General features: G+C 36.4%; 1 long non-coding RNA gene and 1 pseudogene across 1 annotated transcript in view; one reads left to right on the top strand and one right to left on the bottom strand.

The window, feature by feature from the left end:
- Positions 1-1,891: 1,891 nt before the first annotated feature.
- Positions 1,892-22,781, top strand: part of LOC143649500 (uncharacterized) — a 29,227-nt gene continuing 8,337 nt past the window's right edge. The window contains exon 1 of the long non-coding RNA XR_013159058.1: positions 1,892-1,964. This is a non-coding gene — a long non-coding RNA (uncharacterized LOC143649500). The remainder of the gene's footprint in view (positions 1,965-22,781) is intronic.
- Positions 11,300-12,218, bottom strand: LOC143649499 (HAUS augmin-like complex subunit 1; annotated as a pseudogene).

Genomic DNA, 22,781 nt, shown 5'->3' with positions numbered 1-22,781 from the left:
GCAACAGTAGAGCAGTGCCTACCAAAGTGCAGGACCACCTGCAAAATCTAGGCCACTGCCTGTTTCTATGAATAAAGTTTTATTGGAAGAATGATTTATTTTCATCTTGCCTATGTCCTTCCACTATACCTTATCATAGTGTTGAATAATTGGAATGGAAACTGGCCCTCAGAGCCCAAAATACTTAGTCTAGCTCTTAATAGAAAAAAATTGGTGACTCTTATAAGTAAAGAGCCATCTCTTTCATTGACTCTTATAAGTAAAGAGCCATCTCTTTCATTTTGAGGAAGCAAATTTCAAACAACCAATAGTTAAAATGTACATACACACATATAGGCACACAATGTCCTATCCAAGCTTGCTGAGTCTGAAGGGGCCAACATATTTCTGGAGAACCAAAAAGATTGTTGCGGCATGGAAAATTCTCAAGGACGGATTTTATTTTAGGACACTGAAAAGACTATCCATCATAATTCTACTCACAGTGGGAATATTATCTTTAAGTTCTTCTAATTCGAATGCCTGCATAAATATGGAAACTTAGAATTCTTTTCATTGGTTGTTTCCACACCGTTTTCTTTTGGTCCATTCAACTCATTTTCACTTCCACATAATTTTTTTTTCACTAAACGAACAGTTTAGTTTATTATAAGCATAAAGCTTATAATATCTTCACTTGCCAATTTTATGAACTCACAAAGCCCTTTTATACAAACACACACACATATACTCAGAGTCTGTAGTGCTGTATCATTTAATAACATAGATACAGATCCTGAATGAGAATCTTGTCATTTCAAAGAACAGGACAGCAGACACCTTAGAGCAAACGGAGCCCAGAAGTAGTACAAATGTTGCATGTGCTTTGCCAGAGGATGGCTATGCCCAATATTTCCTAAACATCTGCTGCACTGAGAATGACCATTTTTTGTGTACTCCAACCCCTACTTATTCCCTATCCTTTCGGCCAGTGATAGTCTTTAGAGACTCAAATTTCAGAATGAAGCAAATTACTTTGTTACAGACCCCATAGGCAGGCGTCCATCAACATTTACTGAGTATGTACTGTGCACAAAATACAATTCTAGAAGGTCTGGAGTACCTAAAACAAACTGAACAAGACTTCCTGCGCTGGAGAAGATTATAATCTAAATGGCATCTTAGGAAAAAAAGTCATCTTGAGAAGAAGAAAAAGCTTGGCAATTTTGTTTCTATAAATTTGTGTAATTGGTTTGCAGAAAGAAAGTTTCATTACATTAGAAGTCAATCATTAACAAGAAATTAAGTTTAGGGGCGAAAAAACTAGCAAAGAACCTATGAATTAAGAAGATCTTTTATTTATTATTTCTTGTAGCCGGAATTCTGTAAACTGATGACGGCGAAGATAAATGGCAGTTGTAAGCTCTTGGGAAAATAACTGTCAAACTTTCATAGAAGGTGGTGAAAGAATGGCGCCTTCGTATATTGTAGTTCTGGTCCAGAATAGAACTTGAATTGTTACCAATGCTGGCATGCTAGATACTCTAATTGAAACATAGAAGGTTGAGATGCTTGGAAGTCTTTTAAAATAAGCTATAAATTCTCCTAGGCTTTTCTAATTTGAAAATATCGCGGTTACTACTTCGTATTTGCAACTTTCTAAGAGACAGATTAAGATCTTTCTCTTAGAAAATGAGATAGCAGTTTGATGCTTATAAATCAGGAAATGTGTGCTTTTTTATTATTTTTAATTTTCTCATGCTTTAGTGAGTGATCTTAAATAGACAGGGTATTGCATCTGCTATTATTGAATTGCTTATGGCTTACACCTTATTTTGGCCTTCCATTCTGACATCATAATGTGGGTAATCTGATTTTTTTCAGTGCATTTGTTAGGTACTTTGGTGAAAACCTGGCTTGGCTCTTTACCTAATGATTCACTCTACACACAGACTCACAGTGTGGGAGACACTTTATTTTTCCAGGTAATCATGTTGGACAGAATCTATTACGTGCTGCTTGATCCCAAGTGGCCGCATATGGTCTATGCAAAACTATGACCATTTAATTGTGCAATCAGTGAAAGTTTCATTTTTTTTCCCCAAACATAGCTCTTTATACTCTTTTCTGTCATACTACTGACAATGTTACTTTTTTCAGGTGAGGGAACACATATCTGCTGTCATGGTCAGGCTCATGTGTCAACTTGGCCAAGTTGTGGTACCAGTTTGTCTGGTTGGGCAAGTGTTGGCCTGTCTGTTGCAATGAGGACATTTCATAGAATTAAATCATGAGCACGTCAGCTGCATCCACAGCTGATTCCATTTGTAATCAGCCAAGGGGAGTGTCTTCTGCAATGAGTGATGCTTAATCTAATCACTGGGAGCCTTTTAAGGAAGGTTCAGAAGAGACAGTCTCTCTTCCTGCTTCAGCAGGCGAGCCTCTCCTGTGGAGTTTGTCCAGGCCCTCCATCGGAATTGTCGGCTTCACAGCCTGCCCTGCGGATTTTGGACTCTGCCTCCTGCGGTCACGTGAGAAACTTATATAAATTTTATATTTGCCAGTGTTCCCTGTTGATTCTCTTTCTCTAGAGAACCCTGACTAATACACCTGCCTTGCCATATGATTATCTGAGCCCTCACAGCTTGACTTAAAGATACTTCCCCTGTCCAGTATTTGGTGTGAAATGAAGGCACTAAGAGCATACTTTTATAAGTGAATAAATAAGAAAGAAACAAAATGTAGAAATGAAGAAATAAAATTCCCTGCACAAAACCCTCTTTCCTCATTATCATCTCACTCTTTTACATATCCTTGATCTAGCTGAGAGGTTCCAAGAATTGTAGAAATGTATTTTGACCTTTCTTTTTCAATTTTTCATTTTAGTTTAGTACCTCACAGTTGTGCAGCATCTATTATCACTTACTGCCCTGGTCTAATTGTCAATAATAGAGTGGTATATGGGAAAAATATAATTAATGTATATGAAAGTCTATAGTTAACAGTAACAATGTAATATTCTTGTATTAATGGTGACAAAGGCACTATACCAAAGCTGAATGACAATAATAGGTGGAAATAAGGGCTGTTTTGTTCACCAACACTACCAGAATGCAAAACACCAAAAAATGGACTGACTTTTATAAAGGGGATTTATTTAGTTACAAATTTATAGTTCCTGGAATGAAAGGCAGCTGGCTTTACTCTGGCTTTCTCTGTCAATGGCGGCACAGCGCGGCACCTGCTGGCCTTCCTTCCTGGCTTCTGGGTTCAAACGGTTTTCTCTGGGGTGATTCTTTTCTGCAAATCCAAACATCTGGGTCTGTGCCAGCTCTGAGCTCTGGCCTGCATTGTGCTGGGCCATTAGGCGCTGTCTTTAGTGATCGCAAACGCTAAGGTCAAAAAACTGGATAAATGGGCATAACAGAAGATCAGTTACAAGGTTTTTACAATCACAAGGGCACAAGATAAAGGCTCTACAACCATTAACAGAGATTGAAGCAACTGGATTGCAATATAAAAATTTCAGGTATTTTCTTCAATCTCCTCTAATATATGAAGCAAAAAGGAATGTCTATATAATGCTTCAACAATTAAAATCATCCCTTAAAATCCTGATTTCTCAGTTACAAATTCACAACTTTTTTATCAAATCCTCAAACCTAAGTCAACTTTGACAAAATTATAATACATTTCAATTTCTCTTGAAATTGAATATGTGAGCATAATGACTGTTATATTAAAAAGTGGGTCAGAATTATAATATACACACACACACATGCAGACACACATGCGTGCATATATATTCTGCTCCTTTGAACATTTAATACTGCCAGGTACATTTCCTAAGAACAAGGATATTCATGTATATAACCAACTAAGAGCAGTTATCAAGTTCAAGAAATTTAACATTGATATATGCTTACAGTCTATATTCCAATTTGTTCGTATGTCCCAATATAGTCCCTTTAAGCATTTCCATTTCCATTGCTAGATCCTATCCATGATTACATATTAAATTTAATTGACATTGTCTTTTGAGTTTTTTTTAATTTTGGGAATATAATATATATTTATTTTAATTGTGGGAATCCAATGGGATTAATCACAGTCACAATATTGAGAAACCCCCACCATCTTCCATTACTAAAACTCCTCTTGTCCCCAAACATAAAATCTATATCTGTTATGCATTTACTCCCCATCCTCCCTACCTCTGGAAAGGTGTATTTTAACTTTTGTGTCTGTGAGTTTGCATATTCTCCAATATTTTCTTTGTAGTTACCATGAGCTTACATTTAACATCCTGAATCTATATTAATATCAATTAATTTCAATTATATTTATTTAATAATTAATTCAAAATTATTAATTTCAATTACATATCAAACTATGTTCCTATTATTCCTGCGACCCCAACCTTTATATAGTGCTTTTTCCAAATTACATGTTCATATATTATGAGTCCGAAAACCAGTGATTTATTGTTATATTTTATCCATTTTTATATTTTATATCCTATAGGAAGTAAAAAGTGGAATTACAAACCCAAAATACATTATTACTGGCATTTATATTTACCCTTGTCATTATCCTCATAGGAGATCTTTATTTCTTCGTGCAGATTCTATCTACCTATATGGACAATATATATATTCTTTTCACTCTGCAGAACTCTCTTTAGATCTCTCCTAAGGCTGGTCTAGTTGTCATGAAATCCCCCAGTTTTTATTTATCTGGGGTTTTATTAAGCTCTTTCCTTTTTAACGGTTTTGTTGAATATAGAATACTCAGCTGGCAAATGTTTGTTTTCCACAGTTTATATATATCATCCCACTGCCTTCTTGCCTCCATGGTTGCCAATGACAAATTGGCTTTTTATTTTATGCTCTGTGTGGTGTTAAGTAACCCAGAAAAACATTGTCTTAGTCTGAATCCAATGCTGTGGATGTGAACCCATTGTAAAAAGGATGTTTGATGAGACGACTTCAGTTAAGGTATGGCTCAGCTGAATCAACATGGGTCTTAATCCATTATTGGAAGCCTTGTAGAGAAGGCCACAGAGGAAGAAGACACCAGGAGCAGTAGTCAGTGGGTACATAGAGCTTCTGTGTTGCAGGAATTTTTAGAATTGGTTAGGAAAAGCATGCTGACCAAATTTACTAGGTTAGGAATAAAACTGTTTAATTTTCTATAGATCAAAAAAACTGTAAAACTTCTGGTTTTCTTCTTTTGCCAGACAAAATCATTTGCATCTTTACTGGCCATCAGTGGGCAAGTTAAATTAACTGTTACAAATCCTGTGCACAAATCAGTAGTAAACAGTAAGTCACAGAAGGTTTATTCCCCTAGAGAATTAAGTAGTGGACTTGTTATTCAGTGCTCCAGTATGACATTGATTAGACACACAGACATCTTCTGCCTTATTTCACGTTTGGATTATTTTTCTTAGCAGATTTTTGCCATTTACTCTAGAGATGAATTTGGCAGCTTTTCCCTATTAATTGAAATGAGGGAAATCAAATTTGGCCTCATTCTCAAAGTGTAAGAAAGTAAATAAGTCTTCCAGCATTGCATATTGATAAAGGGTTTATATAACAATAGAATTGTTATACAAGATTTATAATGTGTTATACTATTTGAGAATCTCAAATAGTATAGAAATAGTAGTTTCTTTCATTGTTTCACATATTGCCTCAAAGCTGATTGTGAATATGAGTGTTAACTTTATTCAACAGCAATAAAAATGGTTTGAAAAATGACAAATATTGAGAACATTTTTAACATTTAACTTAGTTTTTGAAAATAAGCATGGCATCACTGAAAAGGGTATGTTACCAACATTTTAAACTGATTTTAGGAGTAATATTTTCAAAACTTCTTATTATCTTTGTCTTTAATTTGAATGAATAACTGTTCAGGCAGAATTTATATCACTATAATACAAACGACAATGATAAACGTACTTCTGTGCTCCTTGTGAACAAAATAGGCCCTGGAGTGCTGACAGGGACTAGGCAAATGGATTCCTCAGCTTCCTTTGCATCTAGCTCCGGAAGCAGGTTGCTGAAGCGTTGGTCCGAGGGAAAGGGGTAGAAAACATGTGTGTGTTCGTGTGCCCAAAGTCTCTCTCAGGCATTTTACGTCTTACCTTTGACTCTACCTGCAGGTGGTTTTCAGGCACACATCCACATCTAAAATGCTATGGGTCATATATTTCAGGAAAGAATAAATGTTGTATCTTTTATTATATCTAGTGGGTATCCTACCATGCCACGTATTTCTAATAAACATGCATATCTTTACACCTGGAGAGCTGATCTATGCAATGTAGTCAGATTTTAGTTTGTTTTTACCTAAAAATATTTTATCTTGATCCAGTTATCCAAGCATCGAACTAAGAAATTTATTATTTCCATTTTATAGATAAGAAAACCAAACATCATAGTCACTAAATAACTTATAAGATCACCGAGTTTGTGACCTGGATGAAGATTTGACCCCGTTCTCACCATCCCTCTTCTACTGCCAGTGCTGCTACACTGTCCTAAGCTACCAATGCCTGCACCACTATAAGATTTTCTTGATGGTTCTCTCTGCTTCTACCTCTGCTCACTGTGCCCTCAACCCTCATAACATTCTATGTCATATCCAAATATTTTTAATGTAAATCATGCCAATTTACCTTCTTATTTACATTACTAGCAGTGTCTAAATATAATTAAAATATAATTGAAACACTCTGCTATAATTTACAAGGCAATACTTATTCTGTCTTTTGCCTAATGAATTGTTTCATCTCCTTCTACCGCTCCCACCGCCTCTTCCCACCACCCTGACAGGTCTTCTCTATCATTCAAAGCAGCTTCATCCTTTACACCTGCCTTTTGGCTTCTGAACTTACTATTCCATATCAAACTGATATTCCCTGTTCCCCCAGATCATCACATGGCAACATTATTCTCATAAATTCTCATTATCAATTCAATATTCTTGACCACTCTAAAGTAGTCCTCAACCCTCATTGATCTCTATTCAGCTAGTCTCCTACCTTATTTTCTTTAAATCACAGCACTACTCCTAAATCCAATAATATTAATTACCTATGGTGTCTTGAATTTTCATAGATGATGGAGATTTAACAGTAAATAAAATAGACAAAAATCCTTGCTTCATAAAATGAATGAAGAATACATATTGTTGGGCAGTGGAAATAGCATTGCAATTTAAAATATATGCTCAGGAAAAGCCTTACTGAGAAGATGAAACTTGAGCTAAGACCTGAAGGAGATGAAGATGTGAGCTATGCTGATACGTACAGGAAGAAAATTCCAGGGGCATGTTTTATTTTTAAAATATTTTTATTGAGAAATCCTCACATGTATACAGTCTATCCATAATATACAATCAGTGGCTCACAATATCATCACATACATGTGTATTCTCCACCATGATCATTTTTTAGAACATTTGGCATCACTCCAGAGAAAGGAAAAGACCTCATACATCCCATATCCCCTACCCTTCCCTCTCATTGACCATAATATTTCAATCTAACCAATTTTTTACCCTTTATCCTCCCTATTATTTACTTTTTATCCTTATTTTATACTCATTTGTCCATACCCTGGATAAAAAGGTGTATCAGACAGGTTTGCACGATCCCACAGTCACATTGTGAAGACTATATACTTATATAATTGTCTTCAAGAATCAATCCAAGAATTGATTTGGGACACAATTCAAGAATTTCAGGTACTTCCCTCAGCCATTCTAATACACCATAAACTAAAAAGGAATATTTATTTAATGTGTTAGAATAGCCTCCAGAGTAACGTCTCGACTGTTTGAAATCTCAGCCACTGAAATTTTGCTTTGTCATTCTCATTTCTCCCTTCTTCCTTTTGGTCAAGAAGCCTTTCTCAATCCCACGGTGCTGGGTTCCAGCTCATCCTGGGAGTCAGGTCACATGATGCCAGGGAGAATTATACCCCTGAGAGTCATGACCCATGTGGGGGTGCGGGCAGTGCGTTCATTGCCCACTTGGCTTACAGGCCACATCTGAACAACAAAAAGAGGTTCTCTGGGAGTGACTCTTAGGTATAATTATGAGTGGGCTTAGCTTTTCCTTTGCAGGAGTTTCATCGGGGTGAACCCCAAAATCAAGGGCTCAGCCTATTGAGTTGGTTGTCCCAGGAGTATGCTTTAACACTACTGAAATATACTTGTTATTATCAGTCTTTCCCTTATGTTAGAATCTAGTTCCATGAAACTAGGGACTTTATCTAGTGTTATAGCCATACATATAGAAGAGTGTCTACCACATGATTCCCACTTTCATATATAACAATATTCTTCTGTTTATTTCCAGAATAATAATATATTGAATATATATTCTGTTTATTTCCAGAATAATAATAATATGATGAAATATTTTTGTAATTTTTTTTATCGCAATAGCATATGAAGTTATTGTCATCAGGAAAATGATGTCTAAATCCTTTTCCTGATCTGACTTCTTATATATACATTCTTGTTATACTTTGGTATTCATGTTATCTTTTACTTGAATGCATTCAAGTTTCTCTGTCACTTTTCTAACTATGTCCATGGACTCATAACATTTTCCTACTTTATAGCCATCAAAGTGATATTTTGCTGTCTTCACAGAAGCTTAATTGTTAATTTCAAAATTATGAATCTCATTGTGCATTACTTTTCTGTGCCATATGCATAAATATTAAATGTGACCAGTCATACCAAAATGTCTCCATTCTAAGGTTTGCACATATATTCTTATCTTTTATTTAGAGCTTCCACACTTTAACCATGGAAAATAGTACATTCACACTCCATGTTTCTTCACTCTCTTTAGTGGTATACTATGTGGCACTTGTGCAGAAAAAATTTGTATGATTTAGTCAATTTATTTGTCCTGTCATTCCCCAAATCAAAGATAATGTGTCCAATATGCCTGCTTATTTCATTTCTTACCACTGACATTGTCCTTTATATTCACTTATTTTCTCCCTCATATCCTATACCCTTCTATCTTTGCCTTCATTTTGATTATTTTTTTCCAGTAGGTACTACAAATCCAAGTATGCTGAAATTTCAATTACATTAAAGGAAAAATGATTCAGTGAAGAATTATTTCTGCATTCATGTGATAAAAGCCTTTGTTGTGGTATGCTAAAGCTGCCAGGATGTAATATACCAGAAACAAGGATGACTTTTAATGGGTGAATTTGTTTGTTACAAATCTACAGTTCTAAGGCCATAAAAACATCCAAACTAAGGTATCCAGGGTTAGATACATTGACTCAAGAAAGGCCAGTGAGTCCAGAACACCTCTGTCAACTGGGAAGTCATGTGGCTGGCATCTGCTGATCCTCTGGCTTCTAGTTTCAAAAAGCTTCCCCAGGAGCAATTTCTTTCTCCATCTCCAAACATCTGGGTTTCTGTTGGCTCTTTCTGTCAGCACTCCAAGATCTGCATTTGAGGTTTCTCCCAAATATTTCCCCTTTCATAGGACTCGAGTAAACTAATCAAGACTCACCTTGAATGGGTAGGGTCACATCTCCATCTACTCAAAAGACCAGACCCACAAGTGGGTGTGTCACATCTCCATGGAAACAATTCAATCAAAGTTTCCACCCTAAACAATATGTCTGCCCCATGAGATTGGGTTAGGATTAAGATTTGGCTTTTTTTTTTTTTTTCAGTTGTACATAACAATTTCAAACCAGCACAGACTTTCATCTTTAATATGATTGTAGAGACTCTTGAACTTCGTAAACAGTATAAAAAATTCAAAATAATTTTGCTGGAATTTTTTTCTTACTCTTATTCTTTTAATCTCTCTTAGGGCATTTCCTAAATATCACTTTCCAATTATTTCATTTTTTTCTTCATAAAGGTAGTGACACTCTAAATTAGGAAGCTATTTGCAATTACTAGGACTAAATATGCCTTGGTTACCAAAGGAAATAAAAAAAGACATGCAACTGAATTCATTGTATTTGTACAAACTTGGCAAGAAGACAAATTCCCTGGATTTGTTCTGAGTGAGGAAACTCTGCCTGACTTGCAGAGATCTGGTGGAGATGCAGAAGGAGTTGGCAAAGCGAGCAGTCTGGTGGGTGTCTTCAGGTTACCCGTGGAGCAGGCAGTCTGGATACCCCCCCAAGCCTTGCATGCATATTTTACAGATGCTGCTTCACATACTTCCTAGAGTCCTCAGGAGCATTTTCAATTCAGAGGCTTGGCAAAGGCATGCTCATCTGATGCTTTCTTATTTAATCTTGCCGAAAGGGGTGATTCTTTGAAAGTGCAAAAATACCTTACCAAGATAGATCAACAGATGTATAGTAACAGAAACTCATTTTAAATACCTAAGGGGATTCATTCTCCTGACTTACATTTAACTCCCACTATAATTAATGGAAGCATTACCTGATTTACAACATACTCCTATCTTAGATGGCTAATGTCTGCAGAGGAAAGACACTTCAACAAAATTATGATCTCTATTCATAGTTCTACTATCGTGGAAAATATTACCTTAGCTCACAGTAGACTCCATGACTTGATTATAAGTGTCACGTTATCCACCCATATTGACAGAATCTCAGGTTTTATCCTGCAACAAATAAAAGAAACAAAAAGAGAAAGAAAAAATTCTAACCTAATTAAGAAATTTCAATGCAAGATTATTCATTGTCAAGTACTAATGACTGCAATAAAGGCAGAAAAATTTTACTAAAATAAACAAAAGATTAGACTCAGCAACATAATTAATAGCTTGAACAATTTGTCTTCCCTTCCTTCTTCATTAACTTTTATATGAACTTTAGCAGAGATATAACTATCTAATTCCTTACATGAACAACATGCATCATCATCTAGCACATTGAAAGATAGCATGTATAAGTTGTCCAGGGATCAGAAATTGGTCTGATAAATATTAATTATGATCATGATTAAGATGTTATAAAAGCATATATTAAAGTCTTATAAAATTTACAACATTTTAACTAGTAAACCATATTTCTATACTTTACAATCTCTGTTTTTGCTGCTTGATGGACAATCATCTATTTATAAGAATATCTTTTTTAAACCAAGAGAAAATGCTTTTTACATGAATGCTATGCATTGGGGTACAAAAATGCAGCACACTAGTAGAAAAACATCCTATCAACAATAATATCTCAACTAAGAACACAGAAATTAAGTCATTAAGGAATGTTAAGAAGGAATATATTCTTTAGAATCATATTTAATTGATGGTGAGAAAAAAACATTCATTTGGCTCTGGTCACAGTTCCATCATGTCTACTTTCTTTTAAGTTCAGCTTTAATGGTATCCAATTCTCATTTTGCTTCTTCAATTTTCACTTCAGCAAAAGATGGATTCGGCATTAAATCTAAATAGGACTCTAGTTTTTTCTTCAAAGGTATAGTCTGTCATTTTAGTTCTGCCAGTTTCTCTGACAATCTTACTAGTAACTGATGAGACAGAGAAGCACCCATGCCCCTGGCTGAAAGTTGCTCCTCTGCAGCCTTGATTCTAAATCTGAACAACTCTGATTCTGCTTTTAGAAAGTTTCTGTTCTAAAAGCAACTGCCAACTTTGGCCCTTTCCATAGAGAGATGCAGTTCTGCCTTTTTGAAGTCCTCTCATAGGCATTTATCTAAGACTACAGTTGCAGTTAAGTCTTTTTCAAGTTTTGTCAAATTAAGCTTGATTTCTTCATTTTGGGATTTGGTACAGAAAAGATCAGAGGTCAAATCATTCACTGCAGGGATAAAACTAGCTAGTAAGGCACCTTTTGTTTCAAGTACCATTGCACTGTCAATGAAAGGATCCAGATATCTGGAACTAGTGCTAAAGAGGTTGACGGAAGAAAAATTCACACTCTCCATGAGAAGGTCTTGAAGATGCTTGGCTGGTTAAACACAAGGCAAATGTAGGCTCCATTTCCTTTCTCATTTGTATATTCCTATCACCTTCTGATTCATATTCTCTTGCTTTCTGTTTCAAGTCCTCTATTATCAGGGAGACATTCCTGTCCCCAAACTTGTTCCATTCTGAAAAGTGATATAAATCTCTGTGGTCTGTAGATTTACTTCATATTGTGGGATAGAATGATCTCCCAATATTTTTTTCAACCAGGCAGCAACAGCCCCACTCTGGCACCTACCACCTGTACTTCTTTCTCCTGGGGTGCCTCCATATCCTTGAATAATACAATTGATTAATGACAAAGTAACTTTAAGTTTTTAATTGCCTAGGTTTTAATTATATTATTATTTACCATTGTGTGGTTCAGGTAAAATAAAATGCTCTAGGTATCCCCTATTCTACTTTTTTTTTTGCTCACATTTTAAATTTCTGAATGTTACTGGCTACAGATTACCAGAAAACCTATATTTAAGTGTTGAATTGATGTATGTAAGACTGGAGCTAACCCGGTATACTTCCTGGGATTGAATGCTAATTTAATCTTGTGACTAAATGTGAATTCAAAATGGTCATTACTAAATGTTGTGTACAAAATAATAAACTAATTTTTTATGCCCCATCCTAGACATGCAAATTTAGTAATCTGGAGTAAAGTTAGGATTGTGTTGTTTTATTGACCAAAACAGGTAATTTTGATGCCATTAGTTTGATAATTTATTAATGTAATAAATATTTATTGAATATCAACTATTTCTAGGCACTTGACAAAGGGCTGTAGATACATAGTGAACTAAAAGGACAGAGATCCTGCCTTTTTGGAACTTTATAGTCTAGACACACTACTTAGAAACAGCTAATTGTTCTGATATCCTTGATTATGACAGTATAATTAACAAGAATAGTTGTACAGATTGTATATTACATAATTAACAAGAATAGTTGTACAGATTGTATATTACATAATTCAAGAGAGTGGGCTCACACTTATAACATGATCTATATAAATAGTACTTTCTAGGGTTGTGCGATTTATAACATACATGGGAGTGTTCAGTGAAATGGACATTGATTTTAATTTTGCAGTATGCAAATACAAGGGGAAAAACTTCCTGGCCCTTATTGTCTTCTGCTGCTAAATAGACGCACCTTAGTGAATCCAAAGAGTGAAACAGATTCTTTCATAACTAAATATGAATTTATGGGAACCTACCCTTGCTTTATTTTTCAGATGTCTCAGAGTTACTCAAAAACCTCTTTCACTTTGTCTTCTTACCTAATACATTTATGATTAATTGAAACATAAGAAGGCATAAAGAATAGAAATAGAGACCCTAGGTAATCTGTGCCAAATATTTAAAAGTAGGCAGTTCTTCCATTTTCTTAAATTGATATGAACTGATAATCTATAAGCCTTAATAGCAGGCATTCATTCATCTGCTTATGCAACATCTGATTGGTATTCTATGGAGAGTTTTTAGGAATAAACACTTGACAAGACTCACATTTTAAAAACTGACTGGGCACTTGTCAAGGCTATCAGAATTGCATCAGCTTGCCATATAACTCAGAAAAGTATATCAACTTGGAAAATATATTTTTCAACATGTATTTTACAATGTCTTTTAGAGACACATCCAAACTTCTATCTAGTTACTTCCTTTCATGCCCATTAACCTGATAAAAATAATTTGTTAGCTTTTCTGGCATTATCATAATTAAATACAACATTTAAAAGGAAGAAAAACTAATGCAAACTATGTTGAATTAACTTTTTTTTAAGATAAATATTATTCAGGAATTAAAGATGGGTTTCTTCAGAACTGGAAAGTGATCAGGTAGCTAGTCTCTGCATCTGGAAGCTAATGGACTCTGAATTCACTTTCCCTGAGCATTCTTTTTCCTGTCTCCTCTCTGCTGCATGAATGCCTTTCCTTAAGACAGCTTCCTCATCTCCCCAGGACGCTTGCTCCTGCCAGTGTTCTGTAAGAGCTTACTGGGGCAGCATCAAGCTGGCTTGTGTTCTGTATCCTAAATTCAAGTTTCCTAGAAACAGAATATGGACAATCCTCTTTAAACAATGATGATTTTCCTCTCATTTCACATCCAACCTTCACTATTTATATGTGGTCATGAGGACAGTTCCAAGTTTCATTAAACTATTCCACTTTAAATGCCTTACTCTTGATGTCAAAAATCATTGCTTTTGCCAGTCTTAAAGTTTTTCACAACTTCTTATTGGTTTCTATTAACCCTGCTCACCCCTTCTTAAATAGCCCTGCCATGAAACTGTCTTCATAGTTTCCCACTCATACTTAGACTGTGACATACTTTTAATGGAATTAAAAAAAGAATAAGCGTAGGGAGGCAAAAACTAGATTGCAAGGAGTTGAAGAATTCTTCAACAAGAGTAACCCTATTCATTTGAGTGTCCCTAAAGTTTGACACAGTATCAAGGGATTCCCTAATGGTAAGGTTTAACAGTTCCGTAGTCTTTCTCCCCTCCCTCTGAGGACTTTACTAATACTTTTTGATTATTGCTTAATATACCCTAAGATGTTTCCAGGCATTACAATAATCTATATAGGATTAGAGGACCGCTTTCTTATTCCATGCTTCCTATGTTTCAGTTGTTCAAATGAGCTATATAGAAAGGTTGAATTAGATTATGCACTACAGAAAATTTCAGTTCCAGATCAAATAAATCTTTCTTCCATTGGTCTCAAAGAGTATGTGTGGGGGCGGGCCACGATGGGTCAGCAGGCAAGAATGCTCGCCTGCTATGCCAGAGCACCCGGGTTCATTTCCCGGTGCCTGCCCATGTAAAAAATAAAAAAAATAAATAAAAAATTTAAAAAAAGAGTATGTGTGGGTCTAAAATATAGACACTGTCTTCCTTACCCCTATATTCTGAATTGCTTTAACCTCAACCTGTTAGGCTTCATTCTTATCTCTAAATATCAGGTTATATATATAAAACAGCCTCTCAAAATCCAGAAATAATAATCACCACTCCAGACTTAATGTGCCTGCTCTAAAGGTTTGTAATGTAGGCCCCTGTTTTCTTATAAGCATTTTCTAAAGGTGACCGTAACATTGTTTTTTTTTTTTTTCTTTCTGGCTTATTTTGTCTCACCAAATGTCCCACATGTTCATTCACATTCATGCATGCCTCACAACGTTGTTCCTTTTTGTAGTAGCACTACCTTCATTCATAAGTATACACCATCATTCACGAATCTACTTCTCCGTTGGTGCATCCTTCAGCCACCTGCATTCATTGGGCATTATGTAGAAGATCCAAAGTCCACAGTGCATCAACATTCTCAATCTTAGATAACTTCACTGTTCCCAAGAGAAATAAAATCAATAAACACACCCACGCCAAATAGGAAATCTAAACCTCCCCTTAAGTTTTGCCCCTCACCCCATTATTTACCTCTGTTGTGTTGTGGTAGTGCTGATGGTTTCTTATGAGAACTCATTCATATTTCTGGTGTGAGTCAGCGGGACACGTAGGTCTATACAACCCCTTTCAATCTTGTTCATCTCCAATATGGTAATATTATTTCTAGACCCACTAGAGAATTCCCTTTGCTCCTATCTATTCCCTTACATTGGAGTTCAACCTCATTAGCTAATTGTTCACCCATCTCTAGTTTCTATGTGTATCTAAGTCCCCTATTTTCTATATTATAAACCTCTGATTATATCTTTATGCTGGTCATAAAGTGGACTTATACAATATTTATCGTTTTGTGTCTGGCTCACTTTACTCAGCATTATGTCCTCCAGGCTCATCCATCTTGTCATGTGCTTCAGGATGTCATTTTGTCTTACTGCTGCATAATATTCCATCGTATGTATATACCATATTTTGTTGATCCACTCATCTGTTGATGGGCATTTGGTTTGTTTCCATCTTTTGGTGATTGTGAATAATGTTGCTATGAACATCGGTGTGCAAATGTCTGTTGGTGTCATTGCTTTTAGCTCTTCTGGGTAGGTACCAAGTAGTGCTATTGCTGGGTCATAGGGCAACTTGATATTTTAGTTTCCTATGGAACCACCAGTCTTCCATAGTGGCTGCACCATTATACATTCCCACCAGCAGTGCATAAGTGTCCCAGTTTCTCCACGTCCTCTCCAACATTTATAGTTTCCTGCATGTTTGCTAGCAGCCATTCTTATAGGTGTGAGGTGGTATCTCATTGTAGTCTTCATTTGCATTTCCCTTATAGCCAGTGAAAATGAGCATCTCTTCATGTGCTTTTGAGCCATCTGTATGTATTCTTCAGAAAAAATGCCTATTCATATCTTTAGCCCATCATATAATTGGATTGTCCTTTTGTTGTTGAGTTGTATGATTTCTTTGTATATATAAGTAATCAAGCCTTTGTCTGATATGTGATTTCCAAATATTTTCTCCCATTAAATTGGCTGCCTCTTCACCTTTTTGACAATATCTTTTGAGGTTCAGAAGCATTTGATTTTGAGGAGTTCCCATTTATCTATTTTTAATTCTGTTGCTTGTGCTTTGAGTATAAAGTTTAGGAAGCTACCTCTTATTACTCGGTCTTGAAAATGTTTCCCTACATTTTTTTCTAGAAACTTTATGGTGCTAGTTCTTATATTTAGGCATTTGATCCACTTTGAGTTAATTTTTGTGTAAGGTCCTCTGTGTAAGCTCTGCTGTGACGTACTGTTCCCAGAGCTGAATGACGTGATTGGGGGTCAGTGTGCATGCGTGGGCCTGGGAGTGCCATAAAGGAATGCACTGAGCTCAGGGAGGGTGGTTTGAGGCTGTGGAATACTATGGGCTTCGGGCAGGGGTAGCCTAGGTATGAAAGATGGTGCCCAAAACCTTTATGTGCTGATAACAGCCTGCAGGGAACAGGGAGGGGGAGGTAGTGCTCGGGAGGTGTGCAGGAGAGGTAAGTTAAGCTGCACTTGGGGTGGGGGTGAGGGGCAGGTATGAGCACTAGGGGCTGGTGGGGTGGAGATGCCTGGAGCACGGGGACCTGGAGAGGGTGACATAGTTCAGGTGCGTGGGATTTAGGGTGATTCACTGGTCACAGGGCTGCGCTGGTGAGGGTAGCGCACCCAAGGAACACAGTCTGACTTACTTCCTAGTCCTGCACCCCAGTCCATGCACTCCCACAGGCTCTGTGACTCCACACCTCCACACCAGGCTCCAGCTTTCTGCTTCTCAGTTTCTTAGCCTCTGAAACCAGGGCTGCCACATGTGGTGCATAGACTCTCCCAGGTCAGCCACACTCCTGAATCGCTGCCTCAGTCACCCTCCTGTCATGCTTCCAACCTTTCTTTGGAGCAGGGCTCAAAGATATTAGACTTTAATAGCAAAATGAAAGCCTCTCTTAACCTACAGGATGACACTAATTTAACTCTGAATTGAACTTAAATGTTTATTGAATTTAGTCAGGTTCTCAGTTTTAGTTGATGATGATTCAGTGAAATGTGAAAAATGCTAATGGTTTGCAAACCTTATTTTTATGAGTGAGTCAGTTACTGCTACACAAGTTGACTCTAGATAAGAATAGCTAACAGAAATGTGAACTTGATTAATCTGAGCTATAATTCTAAATTGTCTGCTGTTGAGTTTTAGGCAATGTTGTGAATACTTGAGGAAATTGAGAAGCAGATGCAGCAAAGCCTTATATTCTCAAGGAAGGTAACTCATTTTGAGAGACGGAGTTAAGCTAAATGAATTTGACCTAATGACAAGGTCTTATAGTGCATGATGACTTTCATTTTCCTTAATCCATAATCTCCTAGCTATGTGCCTATATCATAAGGAGACAAAAGAATGGAAGTACCATTTCAATGGGTCATATAACACCTTGATACTCAAATAAAAACGTGGTGTGCTCCTGTTGGATCATGTCATCATAATTAGATTTAAATATTCTTTCTGATTCTCTGTGAATCAGTACAAAATTTAACAGCTTTAGATCATTGAGAGAAGATTTCTGAATGCTACTGGAGCTGGCATTGATATAGAAAGTCTACAGAGGATGTGCAGACTTGTGAAATGGCAACAATATCAGAATTCCCTGGAAGAGAAGCTGTGGAGCCCCTCTGTGCTGGAAGAGCAGTAGGATGTCCTCAGAGACCTAAGCTGCCCTGTAGAGCAGAGAAAAGATCTATAGCAGCACAGACTGATAGTAGTTCCTATTGGAGTAGAACAAATATTGAGCTTGCTGAGCACACATTAGACACTCCCTTCACAGAATTCTCAGCAGTAATTCACAGGGTACTTTGCAGGGGGCTGCTGGATCAAAATGTAAAAGTAAGGAGCCAGGGTAAAAAAAGTAAAATAAAATAAAATATTGGGCTATTCTAATAATTGTTCTTGCTGGTCACATTAAAATGTCTCATACTCAGACTGTGGTAATTATTTCATCAGTGGTTTATTAATGCATTGGGAGTGAATCAAAAACTGGGCAGGGAGGACTGGAGGATTGTCTTCTAATTCTGAACCACTGAACACTCTCTAAGCTATCAAAATTAAGTAGCTAAGCTTATGCTTTACATATTACACTTGGGGGTTACCATTTATAACCACACCTCTTAGTTAACAAAGCCATCACCAATAACTTTAAACTATGCTTTTTCTTTTTCACTACTTGAAATATACATTGAATATGCATATACAGATATACATGTATATGTTGTTGTATTTCACATAGATTCTTGGTTACACAGTGTTTTAGATTCCTTGGCTACTCAAACAAATACCATGCAATGAATTGGGTTAAATAATGGGGATTTATTGGGTAACAGTTCTGAGGTTAGGGGAAGTCCAAATCAAAGCATCATCAAGGTGATACTTTCTTCTTGAAGACTGGAGTTCTGGCTTTAGATGCTGATCATCCTTGGTCCTGGGCGTCTCTGTCGCATGACAATGCATATGGTGGCCTGTCCTCAACTCTCACTTCTTTTTCAGATTCTGTGGACTATCAGCTTCTGGCTATTCCCTCCGTGGCTTTCTATCTGCCTGAATTTCATTCTGCTTGTTCTGCTTATACTACTTATTGCTGCAATAGGATTAAGGACCACACTGATTGAGCTGAGCCACACATTAACCAAAGTAATCTCATCAAAATATCCTACTTACAATGGGTTCACATGCACAGGAAAGGATTAAGGTTAGGGATGTATTTTTCTGGGTAACGTAGCTCCAAACAACAGTCTACTCTCTGGAGGCCAAAAAAGACACATTTTCCCATATGCAACATAAATCTATTTCATCAGGGCATCCCCAAAACCTTAAGTCATTTCCAAAACAATGCTTAGTGTATAGTCTCATCAAAATCACTTATGGGTGTGGTCTGTCATGGGGCACAATTCCCCTCTGTCTGTGAAGGTATGGACTCTACAAAACCAGTTTTCTGCCTCCAGTGGAAGGACAAGCGTACAGATTAATACACCCACTAACACAAACATTATGTAGTTAGTACTGAAAAGGATTTAAATCAATCTTGAGAAGCTAGAGTTTTAAAAAGGAAGATAAAAGCTCTATGAATTCTAAATTTCCTTCTGTAGTGCTGCTAGGAAAGAACTTTAATTTACATAATCAATGTAGCTTATTGAAACCCTATTAAATCAGTCATTATCTGCATCTCTGCTTCTCAATGTTAAAAAAGAAATCTTACTTCTAGGTTCTATGGGGATTGAGGCATCTTTGGCTTAACATAGTCCTACTCAGTGCAAAGATAGAATGAGAGAGGGTATAAGTTAATGCAGGCCTCAAGGGAATGTCTGAAGCTAATAATAATGATTTTAATGAGGCATTTCGGTATTGCTTTCACAGCAGTCACAGACTCTGTGGAGGGTTGAAAAAAAAAAAAATGCTGAGAATGTGGACTCCAAAAGGAATAAACTAAGATTAGGTGGTGAGTGGTGAGGTAAGAAAAATTTTTCTAGTGGAATGCCAGGTTAAGTTGCTGAGACTGCTACTGCAGCATCTGTCCAGGTACATACATTTGATGAGTAAATGTCACAAGGACAAATGGTTTATGTGGGATAAGAACGTCTAAATATCCATTTTGTTTGATCTCATCTATTTACCTAACAGCACTCAAATTTCCCAAGTATGACAGTACTGTGTTCTTCAACAAATAAGACTTTTCAGATCCACAGAAAAATTCCAATATTCTCCAACTTCAGCTCACATGGGAAAAGTATGGATAAAATCAATGAACTAAAAAAATGAAAATGAGGGCAAGAAAATATAATCATCTGACTTTAGAATGTTTAGAATTTGGAAGAGAACAAAATGTTAACAAGTTATATGCTTTCAATTACTTGAGTGTGCACATTTGCTTTAAAAATAAATTATGGGACTGAATAGATTTAGGTCCACTTACTCATTTTACATTTTTATCATTAGGGTAATTTTATGCAAAAATGAAATGCTTTAATAAAAGCATTGCTTTAATAAAAGATATTTATTGGCATAGAAAATGGAATCAATCCTGAAATATTGTTAACTTATGCATGGTTTGGACAGGTTATTTCTCCTTGTCACCAGGGTGATGGATCTATTTCTCTATTATTACTATGCCCCAATCAATGTATCAGTTTCATCTATAAACTGGCTTTATTATGGTAGCATAAAAGGCCACAGCATTTCAGTGTCCAAATCAGCTTATCACATAATTCAAAGAAAAGAGACCCTAACTTTCTCCAGGTAAACCAAGCTAAAGTTCTGAGGTGCATTATTGGACCATTTGAGGTTACTTGCCATTCCTTAGTGTGACAATATAAAGTAGTTAATTTAGTTAGGTCATAAGCCTCAGTTTTAGTCTTGGGGGTGGACTCTACTCTCCAGCATCGTTCCCCAAATGAAAATAGGAGCCATTTGAAAGTGGAAGATGGATGGTGAGAAGTCACCATAAATGTCCAGTTTATTCTATTTGTTCCCCCTTTAAACAATGCTTCATTCTTGAAGATTGCTTACCTTGTATATAGCTTTACCTTCATCCTGAAACTGATTTAAATTAACTAGCCAAACCAGGGATCAATGCCATTACTCCATCCTCTTCCTCTCCATGCACTATGCAACTAAGCCAATCTTCCAGAAATGCACTTCATAAATATTTTACTCTTAAAGACGTTTATCTAAACTATTTAGCCTTTGAAAAAAAATCCATTATCCAGCTCTCACAATCTGAAGTAATATGTGCCTACCAGGACCATTATCTTCCCTTCTTTGACATTCATTCTATCTTCAAATCTTCTTATCAGTTTGTTGCAGTGCTTCTTAAGATGCTCCTAAAAAAGAAACTTCAATGAAAGAATTTTTAAAAATTAGGCAACTAAGAGAAATAGGATATTAATTTGTTCCCATTTATTTTTTCTGATACTCAAGAGTCTTAATGCATATTTTCCCTCATCCTCTGAAATTAGATTTATTTTCTTATTTTCCCTTGTTTAATATTTGCAAAAATATTAATGCAGGATTTCATTTTCTTATTGCAGCAAAATTGTCTACAGTGTGCCCTGCACTTTCTCCCAGCATTAATTTTGTTATTGTGAAGATACTGACCAATTTTACTGCTGACCCAGATCCTGGCAGGTTAAAACTTAAGTAGTGATGATGTGGTGCTAATGGGGCTTGTGAATATTTATTATTGAAAGATCCAAGGTGGCTTGGCCACATGGAACATATTGTTCCTGTGCTACTCTCCAGCATATGGAGAGTTCACATTTGCATTTTAACCTAATCAAATAGCAAATATTAATGTAATCAGGAGGGGTCTACATATTTGAGTGTGCCATGACTTTTTGAATTATAAATATGAATAATGGACTTGGCTAAGTTACAAAACTTAAATGTAATCCTAGCTTTGAACTATTTTTATGTGGTTTCTACAAAAAACCTTTCCTTGTATGTGTCCTGAATATAATTAATTTATTATATCACAAACGTGCATACAACTGAAAAGAAAAGTGGTCCCGTCCCTGGGTACTTGGTTTCATCAAAACCATCATTTCCCTTCAGCTACTTGTGTGACACCAAAGACTCAGAACTGGAATTCTGCAGCTCTGGAAGTCAGCATTGTTACATACAACAACTGTTAAAGAAGCCAAAAAAGATATCAGGCTTCAATTAGAGATAAGAATGAAGCTGAACAAGTCACGACTAAAGTAAATCAGACTACAGGGGTAAGGATGACATTGTCTGCATTTTAAAACTTCACCTACTCCAAAGTAAGAGGGGTTCATTTTGTCCAAAACCTAAATTTTCTGTAGCACATAATCAAACTCAACTGGTCTGGATAGCTAATTTAAACAACTCAAACACATGGAGCCCAGAATAAGAATGAGGGCTTAAAATTCTGTATAGCATAATGTAATACCCAGATATATCCCAGAGTATATTGGGCAAATAATTAAAAGTACTGGTAAAGTTCCTTGACAGATGGGAGAGAAATATGGAACTATTTAAGCTTTACCACCAGGGAGAACCCCTGATACTATCTCAAACATTAGAGTCTCCCAAGTTAATAGGCCAAACCCTTGAGCTTGAGGTTTGGTCTTGTGAAGCTTATTTCTGTAGCACAGAAGCTATATCTGTAGTTATGCTTAAAAGACATTTCCATAAAACTTCTTTTGTTGGTCAAACATGGCCTCTCTCTCTCTAAACCCAACTCTGCAAGTAAAATCACTACCTTTCCGGCTACATGGAACATGACATCCACAGGTGAAAGTCTCCTTAGCAATATGGGGCATGACTCCCAGGGATAAGCCTGGCCTGGCATCATGGGATTCTTAATGCCTTCCTGACAAAAAGCAGGGAAAAAAATGTAAG

This window comes from Tamandua tetradactyla, chromosome 11, assembly GCF_023851605.1.
Source record: "Tamandua tetradactyla isolate mTamTet1 chromosome 11, mTamTet1.pri, whole genome shotgun sequence".
NCBI classification, from domain to species: domain Eukaryota; kingdom Metazoa; phylum Chordata; class Mammalia; order Pilosa; family Myrmecophagidae; genus Tamandua; species Tamandua tetradactyla.
Note: the sequence above shows the minus strand (reverse complement) of the source record. Positions and strands in the feature narration are given on the sequence as shown.